Source organism: Dromiciops gliroides, chromosome 5 (assembly GCF_019393635.1).
Source record: "Dromiciops gliroides isolate mDroGli1 chromosome 5, mDroGli1.pri, whole genome shotgun sequence".
Classification (NCBI taxonomy): domain Eukaryota; kingdom Metazoa; phylum Chordata; class Mammalia; order Microbiotheria; family Microbiotheriidae; genus Dromiciops; species Dromiciops gliroides.
Window position 1 is genome coordinate 78,676,755 of NC_057865.1, and position 9,020 is coordinate 78,685,774.

General features: G+C 36.9%; 1 pseudogene; it reads left to right on the forward strand.

Moving 5' to 3' along the window:
- The first annotated feature begins 517 nt into the window (after nt 1-517).
- LOC122728721 lies at nt 518-8,775 on the forward strand (annotated as a pseudogene).
- Nucleotides 8,776-9,020: the final 245 nt, after the last annotated feature.

The window sequence follows — 9,020 nt, forward strand, 5'->3', positions numbered from 1 at the left end:
ACTCTAGGCCAGATCTGGTCCAGCCAATGGACCACTTTCCAGAATATTTTCCAAGAGTTTAAAATAAAATTCATATAGCTATATAGGAAATTGATTAATAGAAATTAAGCTAACAAAATATTTATAAAATCAAGTTTATACACCCTAGATTAAGAAGAGTCTAGATCCATATATGTATAAGAGTGCTGAAATAATGGTAATCTAAAGTTATACTTTAAAGCTTCAGAGAAATATCAGTTTTCCTGACAGTTCTCAAGAGGAGATAATATCTTGCATATTATCACAGACATAGCTACCTCCCCTTAAAAACTGATTTCACAAAAGATCATGAATAGATAAATAAATAGGTAGATGACAGACACATACACAGAGGATTCTAGTTGTAAATGGTTGCAACTTGAACATGCCCCACCCCCCCGCGGGGGGGGGGGTGGCTTCCTTGGAGCCTTCAGAAACTTTTGAGCCACTCACATCCCATCCACTTACCTTGCCAAAAGCCTTCCAGGGTTCCACAAAGATGGATATGGAACCAGAAACCAGCTCTCTAGGGCCCTCAGGAGCCTGGCCAGAAATTCCCCTCTCCTCTGGAGCCAGAGGTGAGGCCAGATTCAAGGGGATCAGCAGTTCAAGAAGGTGCTTGTGCATAGAAAGATGCATTTTCTTTTTTTTTTGTTTGTTTGTTTTTTTGTTTATTTTTTATGAGATATTTTATTTTTTCCATTACATGTAAAGATAGTTCTCAACTTTTGTTTATACATGCTTTACAATTTCAGATTTTTCTCCTTCCCTCCCCTCCCTCCCCCCTCCCCTAGACAGCAGGTAATCTGATATAGGTTATATCTATATGTCTCTATACATATACATATACATATAGATATATACACAAACATACATATACACATAATAACATTAATCCTATTTCTGCATTAATCCTGTTACAAGAGAAAGAATCAGAGCAGTGATGCAAAACCTCAAAATAGAAAAAAAAAAAAACAACAGCACCCAAAACAAAAGAAATAATATGGTTCAATCAGCATCTATACTCCACAGTTCTTTCTTTCTTTTTTTTTTCTTGGATTTGGAGATCCTCTTCTATCATGAGTTCCCTGGAACTCTTCTGTACCATTGCATTGGTGAGAAGAATATAGTCCATCACAGTAGGTCAACACTCAATGTTGATGATACTGTGTACAATGTTCTTCTGGTTCTGCTCATCTCACTCATCATCAGCTCACGTAAGACCCTCCAGGTTTCTCTGAACTCTTCCTGCTCATCATTTCTTACAGCACAATAGTACTCCATTGTATTCATATACCACAACTTGTCCAGCCATTCCCCAATTGATGGGCACGCCCTCAACTTCGAATTCCTTGCTACCACGTAAAGAGCAGCTATAAATATTTTTGTACATGTGGGTCCCTTTCCCCCTCCCATGATTTCTTTGGGCAAAAGACCTAAAAGTGGGATTGCTGGGTCAAAGGGTATGCACAGCTTTATCGCCCTTTGGGCATAATTCCAAATTGCTCTCCAGAATGGTTGGATCAGCTCACAACTCCACCAACAATGCATTAGTGTTCCAATTTTCCCACAGCCTCTCCAACATTTATTATCTTCCCTTTTTGTCGTTTTAGCCAATCTGATAGGTGTCAGGTGGTACCTCAGAGTTGTTTTAATTTGCATCTCTCTAATCATTAGAGATTTAGAGCATTTTTTCATATGGGAATAGATAGCTTTGGTTTCTTCATCAGAAAACTGCCTGTTCATATCCTTTGACCATTTCTCAATTGGGGAATGACTTGGATTCTTATAAATTTGATTTAATTCCCTATATATTTTAGAGATGAGGCCTTTATCAGAAGCACTGGCCTCAAAAATTGTTTCCCAGCTTTCTGCCTCCCTTCCAATTTTGGATGCATTGCTTCTGTTTGTACAAAAATTTTTTAATTTAATATAATCAAAATCATCCACTTTGCATTTTATAATATACTCTATCTCATGTTTGGTCAAAAACTGTTCTCCTTTCCAAAGATCTGATAGGTACACTATTCCTTTCTCTCCTAATTTACCTATGGTATCACCTCTTATGTCTAAATCATGTATCCATTTTGACCTTATTTTAGTATAAGGTGTAAGATGTTGGTCTAAGCCTAATTTCTGCCATACTATCTTCCAGTTTTCCCAGCAGTTTTTGTCAAATACTGAGTTCCTATCCCAGAAGCTGGAGTCTTTGGGTTTATCAAACACTACATTACTAGTGTCATTTACTACTGCATTTCCTGAGCCTAGCCTATTCCATTGATCTACCACTCTATTTTTTAGCCAGTACCAGATAGTTTTGATGACTGCTGCTTTATAGTAAAGCTCCAGGTTTGGTACCACTAACCCACCTTCCTGTGAATTTTTTTTCATTATTTCCCTGGATATTCTTGATTTTTTGTTTTTCCAGATGAATTTTGTTATTATTTTTTCTAGCTGTATAAAATAATTTTTAGGTAGCCTGATTGGTATGGCACTGAATAAGTAAATTAATTTAGGCAGTATTGTCATTTTTACTATATTAGCTCTGCCTATCCATGAGCAATTGATATCTTTCCAATTATTTAGATCTGATTTGATATGTGTGAAGAGTGTTTGGTAGTTGTGTTCATAGAGTTCCTGGGTTTGTCTTGGCAAGTAGACTCCCAAGTATTTTATATTACCTACCATTACTTTAAATGGAATTTCTCTTTCTATCTCTTGCTGCTGGACTTTGTTGGTCATGTATAGAAATGCTGATGATTTATGTGGATTTATTTTATATCCTGCTACTTTGCTAAAGTTGTGAATTGTTTCAAGTAATTTTTGACTTGATTCTCGAGGATTCCTTAAGTATACCATCATATCATCTGCAAAGAGTGATAGTTTTGTTTCCTCCTTGCCTATTCTAATTCCTTTAATTCCTTTCTCTTCTCTGATTGCTAAAGCTAACATTTCTAGAACAATATTAAATAATAGGGGTGATAATGGACATCCCTGTTTCACCCCTGATCTTATTGGGAAGGCCTCTAATTTATCTCCATTGCATGTAATACTTGCTGATGGCTTTAGGTAGATACTGTTTATTATTCTAAGGAAAGCTCCCCCTATTCCTAAACTCTCTAGTGTTTTTATTAGGAATGGGTGCTGTACTTTGTCAAAAGCTTTCTCTGCATCTATTGAGATAATCATATGATTTTGGTTGGTTTTCTTATTGATGTGGTTGATTATGTTAATAGTTTTCCTAATGTTGAACCAGCCCTGCATTCCTGGTATAAATCCCACCTGGTCATAGTGTATTATCCTTGTGATCACTTGCTGTAATCTCCTTGCTAATATCTTATTTAAGATTTTAGCATCAATATTCATTAGGGAGATTGGTCTATAATTTTCTTTCTCTGTTTTTGCTTTACCTGGTTTTGGTATCACCACCATATTTGTGTCATAAAACGAATTTGGTAGAACTCCTTCTTCACCTATTTTTCCAAATAATTTGTATAATATTGGAATTAATTGTTCTTTAAATGTTTGGTAAAATTCACCTGTAAACCCATCTGGCCCTGGGGATTTTTTCTAAGGGAGTTCATTAATAGCTTGTTCAATTTCTTTTTCTAATATGGGTTTATTTAAGGATTTTATTTCCTCTTCAGTTAACCTGGGCAGTTTGTATTTTTGTAAATATTCATCCATTTCATTTAGATTGTCAAATTTATTGGCATACAGTTGGGCAAAATATTTCCTAATTATTGCTTTAATTTCCACTTCATTGGTGGTAACATCACCCTTTTCATTTTTGATACTGGTAATTTGGTTTTCTTCTTTCTTTTTTTTAATCAAATTAACCAATATTTTATCTATTTTATTGGTTTTTTCATAAAACCAGCTCTTAGTTTTATTGATTAATTCTATAGTTTTTTTGCTTTCAATCTTATTGATTTCTCCTTTAATTTTCAGGATCTCTAATTTAGTGTCTAATTGGGGATTTCTAATTTGTTCTTTTTCTAGCTTTTTAAGTTGCATGCCCAATTCATTAATCTCCTCTTTCTCTTTCTTATTCATGTAAGCATTTAGAGCTATAAATTTTCCCCTAAGCACTGCTTTGGCTGCATCCCATAGATTTTGGTATGTTGTCTCATTATTGTCATTCTCTTGGATAAAGTTATTGATTGTTTCTATGATTTCTTGTTTGGCCCATTCATTCTTTAGAATGAAATTATTTAGTTTCCAATTGATTTTCATTCTACTTTTCCCTGGCTCTTTCTTACATGTAATTTTTATTGCATCATGATCTGAGAAGGATGCATTTACTATTTCTGCCTTTCTACATTTGACTATGATGTTTTTGTGCCCTAATACATGGTCAATTTTTGAAAATGTGCCATGTACTGCTGAGAAAAAGGTATATTCCTTTCTATCCCCATTCAATTTTCTCCAGACATCTATCATGTCTAACTTTTCTAGTAATCTATTCACCTCTTTCACTTCTTTCTTATTTATTTTTTGGCTAGATTTATCTAATTCTGAGAGGGGGAGATTCAGATCCCCCACTAGTATAGTATTACTATCTAATTCCTCTTGTAACTCATTTAACTTCTCCTCTAAGAACTTGGATGCTATACCACTTGGCGCATACATATTCAATATTGATATTACTTCATTATCTATAGTACCTTTAAGTAAGATGTAATTTCCTTCCTTATCTCTTTTAATGAGATCTATTTTTGCCTGCACTTTGTCTGAGATAAGGATTGCTACCCCTGCCTTTTTTACTTTAGCTGAGGCATAATATATTCTGCTCCAGCCTTTTACCTTTACTCTGTGTGTATCTCTCTGCTTCAAATGTGTTTCTTGTAAACAGCATATTGTAGGGTTCTGGTTTTTAATCCACTCTGCAATTCGCTTCTGTTTTATAGCAGAGTTCATCCCATTCACATTTACAGTTATTATTACTGACTGTCTATTCCCCTCCATTCTATTTACCCCCTTTGTACTTTTCCCCCCTTCTTTCACCCTATTCCTCCTCACCGACGTTTTACTTCTTACCCCTGCCTCCCCCAATCTGCCCTCCCTTTTTATCACCCCCTCTCTTTTCTTTACCCTTTTCTCCCTTGCTTTTGTCCTCCCTTCTATCAGTCCCCCCTTTCCCTTCCCCTTTTGTTTCCCTAAAGAATGAGTTAAGTTTCTTTATCCCAATGAACGTATATGTTATTCCCTCTTTGAGTCAAATCTAATGAGAATAGGGTTGAAACCATGTTCCCCCCTCCTTTCTTTCCCTCTATTATAATAGGTTTTTTCCACCTCTTCATATGATATAATTCATCCCATTCCAGCTCCCCTTTCCTCTCCTCCCCATAGACTCCCTTTTTATCCCCTTAATTCTTTTGTATCATCACATCAAAGACAATTTATATTTATACCCTCTATATAAAGTCCTTCTCTCTGCCCAAATACATTTACAGTTCTTAAGAGTTATGAGTATTATCTTCCTGTGTAGGGATATAAACAGTTTAACCTAATAGGGTAACTTTTTTTTTCCCCTCTGTTTACCTTTTTAAACTTCTCTTGAGTCTTGTATGTTGAGATCAAATTTTCTATTCAGTTCTGGTCTTTTCACCAGGAAAGATTGAAAGTCCCCAATGTCATTAAATGTCCATCTTTTCCCCTGAAAGAAAATGCACATTTTTGCTGGGTAATAGATTCTCGGCTGCAATCCAATCTCCTTTGCCTTCCGGAATATCATATTCCAAGCCTTGCGGTCCTTTAATGTTGAAGCTGCCAGGTCCTGAGCAATCCTGACTGTGGCTCCATGATATTTAAATTGCTTCTTTCTGGCTGCTTGGAGTATTTTCTCCTTCACCTGATAATTCTGGAATTTGGCTACAATATTCCTTGGAGTTTTCCTTTTGGGGTCTCTTTCAGGAGGTGATCGGTGGATTCTTTCAATGATGATTTTATCCTCTGATTCTATGATATCAGGGCAGTTCTCCTTAATAATTTCCTGGAATATGGTATCTAGATTCTTTTTCTGGTCATGGCTTTCAGGCAGTCCAATGATTCTTAAATTGTCTCTCCTCGATCTGTTTTCCAGATCAGTTGTCTTTCCAATGAGGTATTTCACATTTTCTTCTATTTTTTTCATTTTTTTTATTCTGCTTGACTGATTCTTGGTGTCTCATGGATTCCTTATCTTCCAACTGTCCCACTTTAATTTTTAAGGCATTGTTTTCTTCAGTGAGATTATGCACCTTTTTTTCCATTTGGCTAAGTGAATTTTTTAAGGTATTGTTTTCTTCAGTGAGATTATGCAGCTTTTTTCCATTTGGCCAAATGAATTTTTTAAGGCTTTGTTTTCTTCAGCTTCCTTTTCCAAGCTGCTGATTCTTTCTTCATAGTTTTTTTGTTTTGCTTTCATTTCTCTCCCCATTTTTTCTTCTACCTCTTGCAATTGATTTTTAAAATCCTTTTTGAGCTCTTCCAGGAAGGCTTTGTGTTCTTGCGACCAATTCACCTTCCCTTGAGAGGCCTCATATGTAGACAATTTGAGGTTATTGTCCTCATCTGAGTTTGTGTTGGCTTCTTCCCTATTGATACAGAAGCTCTCAATGGAGAGGGCTCTTTTTTGCTTCTTACTCATTATTGCAGCCTATTTATTTATTCTTTAAGTTGAGGTCTGCTCTGGGGGCACCAGGGTCCCTGTTTTGGGCTTCTTGTGCAGGTGTATAGGTGCTGTGTGACCGGGCTTTTACTCTGAGGCCTTTATGGTGTGTGGAGATCCCCCGCCCTGCACTTCCTGTCTGATTGTGCTTGGCTATCCAGGCGCCAGACCCCGGCGTCTGATCCCGCCTTTCGTGGCCCTCTCGGCCGGTGCAGGTAAGTTTTTCCACTGTCCTTCTTGGCCACCAGATTTTTGAACCAGGTTCTGGGAACCTCAGTTGTTCGGCTGTGGCCCGCAGCTCCTGCTGACTTGCCCCGACCCCCTTGGCGCTGGGTTGCTGCCCTGCGCTGGGCCTCCCTGTTGCCCGAGTCAGACCGACCTTTTCCTGCAGTCTTCTAAATTATCTCTGGTTGGAAGACTGTGTCTCTCTGTCTCTTTGCAGGTTCTGTAGTTTCAGAATCCGTCCAGAGGCTTGATTTAATGTTCGTTTTGAGGGAACAGAAGGAGAGCTCAGGCAGCTTGCTGCTTCCTCTCCGCCATCTTGGCCGAAAGATGCATTTTCAAAGAAGCATATTAGAACATGTTTATTATGGCAAAACAAGCCTATGATATAACAACAATAACAACAACATAATTTTTTTCTTTTTCAGATGACCTTCTTGGAGATCTGTTTGGGGTACCAAGCTTCTCTGTGAAAGAACATATGAGATTGGATGAAATTATTTCTAGAAACTTGAATTGACAAGAACCTGTTAGTCCAAATACATCCGATAGTCCAAAGGAATGAAACCGGGTGTCAGCTTGAAATTGGAAGAGTAAAAAATGGAGTCTTTGCAAGAATAGCAAGCAACCAACAACAAATTTGTATTCTAGATCAATGGCCTCATCTAGAAAAAAGAACACATAATGAAACAGAAGACAATTCCAAAGAGTTGCCTTGTGTAAGACACAGAAAACTATAGAAATCAGATAACCTTCCCCTTACATTTGAGGAAAGCTGTGCCCTATGTGTCATAGTGACAGGCAGTGAGCAAAGCAATAGCAGTGAACCAACAGACATCTCTTCAAGTCTGGAGAGTGAAACTAATATGCTAAGTAAAAATTCAGATGACTCCGTTTTAAAACCAATTCAGTGTTCAGTTTTAAGTGGAGTCTGTTGATTCAGAAGATAATAGTCACAATGAAGAATAACAAAAACTTACAGATGAAGATGATGTGATATTGTTCAGCTGTGCCTGACCCCACTTGGGGTTTTCTTGGCAAAGATAATAGAGTGGTTTGCTATTTCTTTCTTCAGCTTATTTTACAGAAGAGGAACTGAGGCAAAAAAGGTTAAGTGACTTGCCCAGGGTCACAAAGCTAGTAAGTGTCTGAGGCCAGATTTGAACTCAGTTCTTCCTGACTGCAGGCAGGACACTGCATGCACTGGACTACTTAGTTGATTGGATGTAATATACCAGGTAAAGATATATCTGGTGCAAGAGAGTGACACTGACTCATTTGATGAAGACCCTGAAATATCCTTGGCCAACTATTGGAAGTGCACTTCCTGTGATAAAATGAACCCTCTACCTCTAATACTTTATCACAGATGTTGGGCTCTGTAAGATAATTGCCTTTCTGAAAAGAAAGGTGAAATGTCAGATAACAGCAAGCTAGAAAGCATAACAGAGGGGGAAGAAGAGGACTCTGCCATTCCATATTGTAAGAAAAATAAGATGAATATCTCTCAAGAATCATGTGTTGAGAAAAATGATGAAAAAATAGTATAAGCATCTGAATCCCAAGAAAGTGAGGATTATTCCTAGTTGTCAACATCTAAAAGTGTCAACTGTAGTAATTAGGAAAATGGCAGAAAATCTGAGAGATGAAGTGCAAGACAAAGAAAGAAGTATGGAATCCATTCTTCCCCCAAGCACTGCTGAGCCCTGTGTCATCTGTCAGAGCTGACTTAAAAATGTTTGCATTGTCTGTGGAAGGACAGGCCATTTTATGGCCTGTTTTAATATGTGCTAAAAAGCTGAAAAAAAAAGAGAAATAAGCCTTATCCAGTGTGCAGACAGCCAGTTCAAATAACTATGCTAACTGACTTTCTCAAGATGTGATGTACTAAAACTAGAACAATATATAAAATGTTTAAGAATGTTCACACGTGGCTCGTGAATTTTATTTAGAATTATATTTTTGTGTATATTTTCCAAGAAAATGAATATTTAATCCATTTTATATGCTTCTAGTTAAACTTATTTGTCAGGAATTTTTGAAATTATCTTCCTTTAGTAAAGAACCTATTCTAGTTAGTATGTTATATCCATTTTGTAGTATTTTTTATCAATTCTCTTTTGAATTA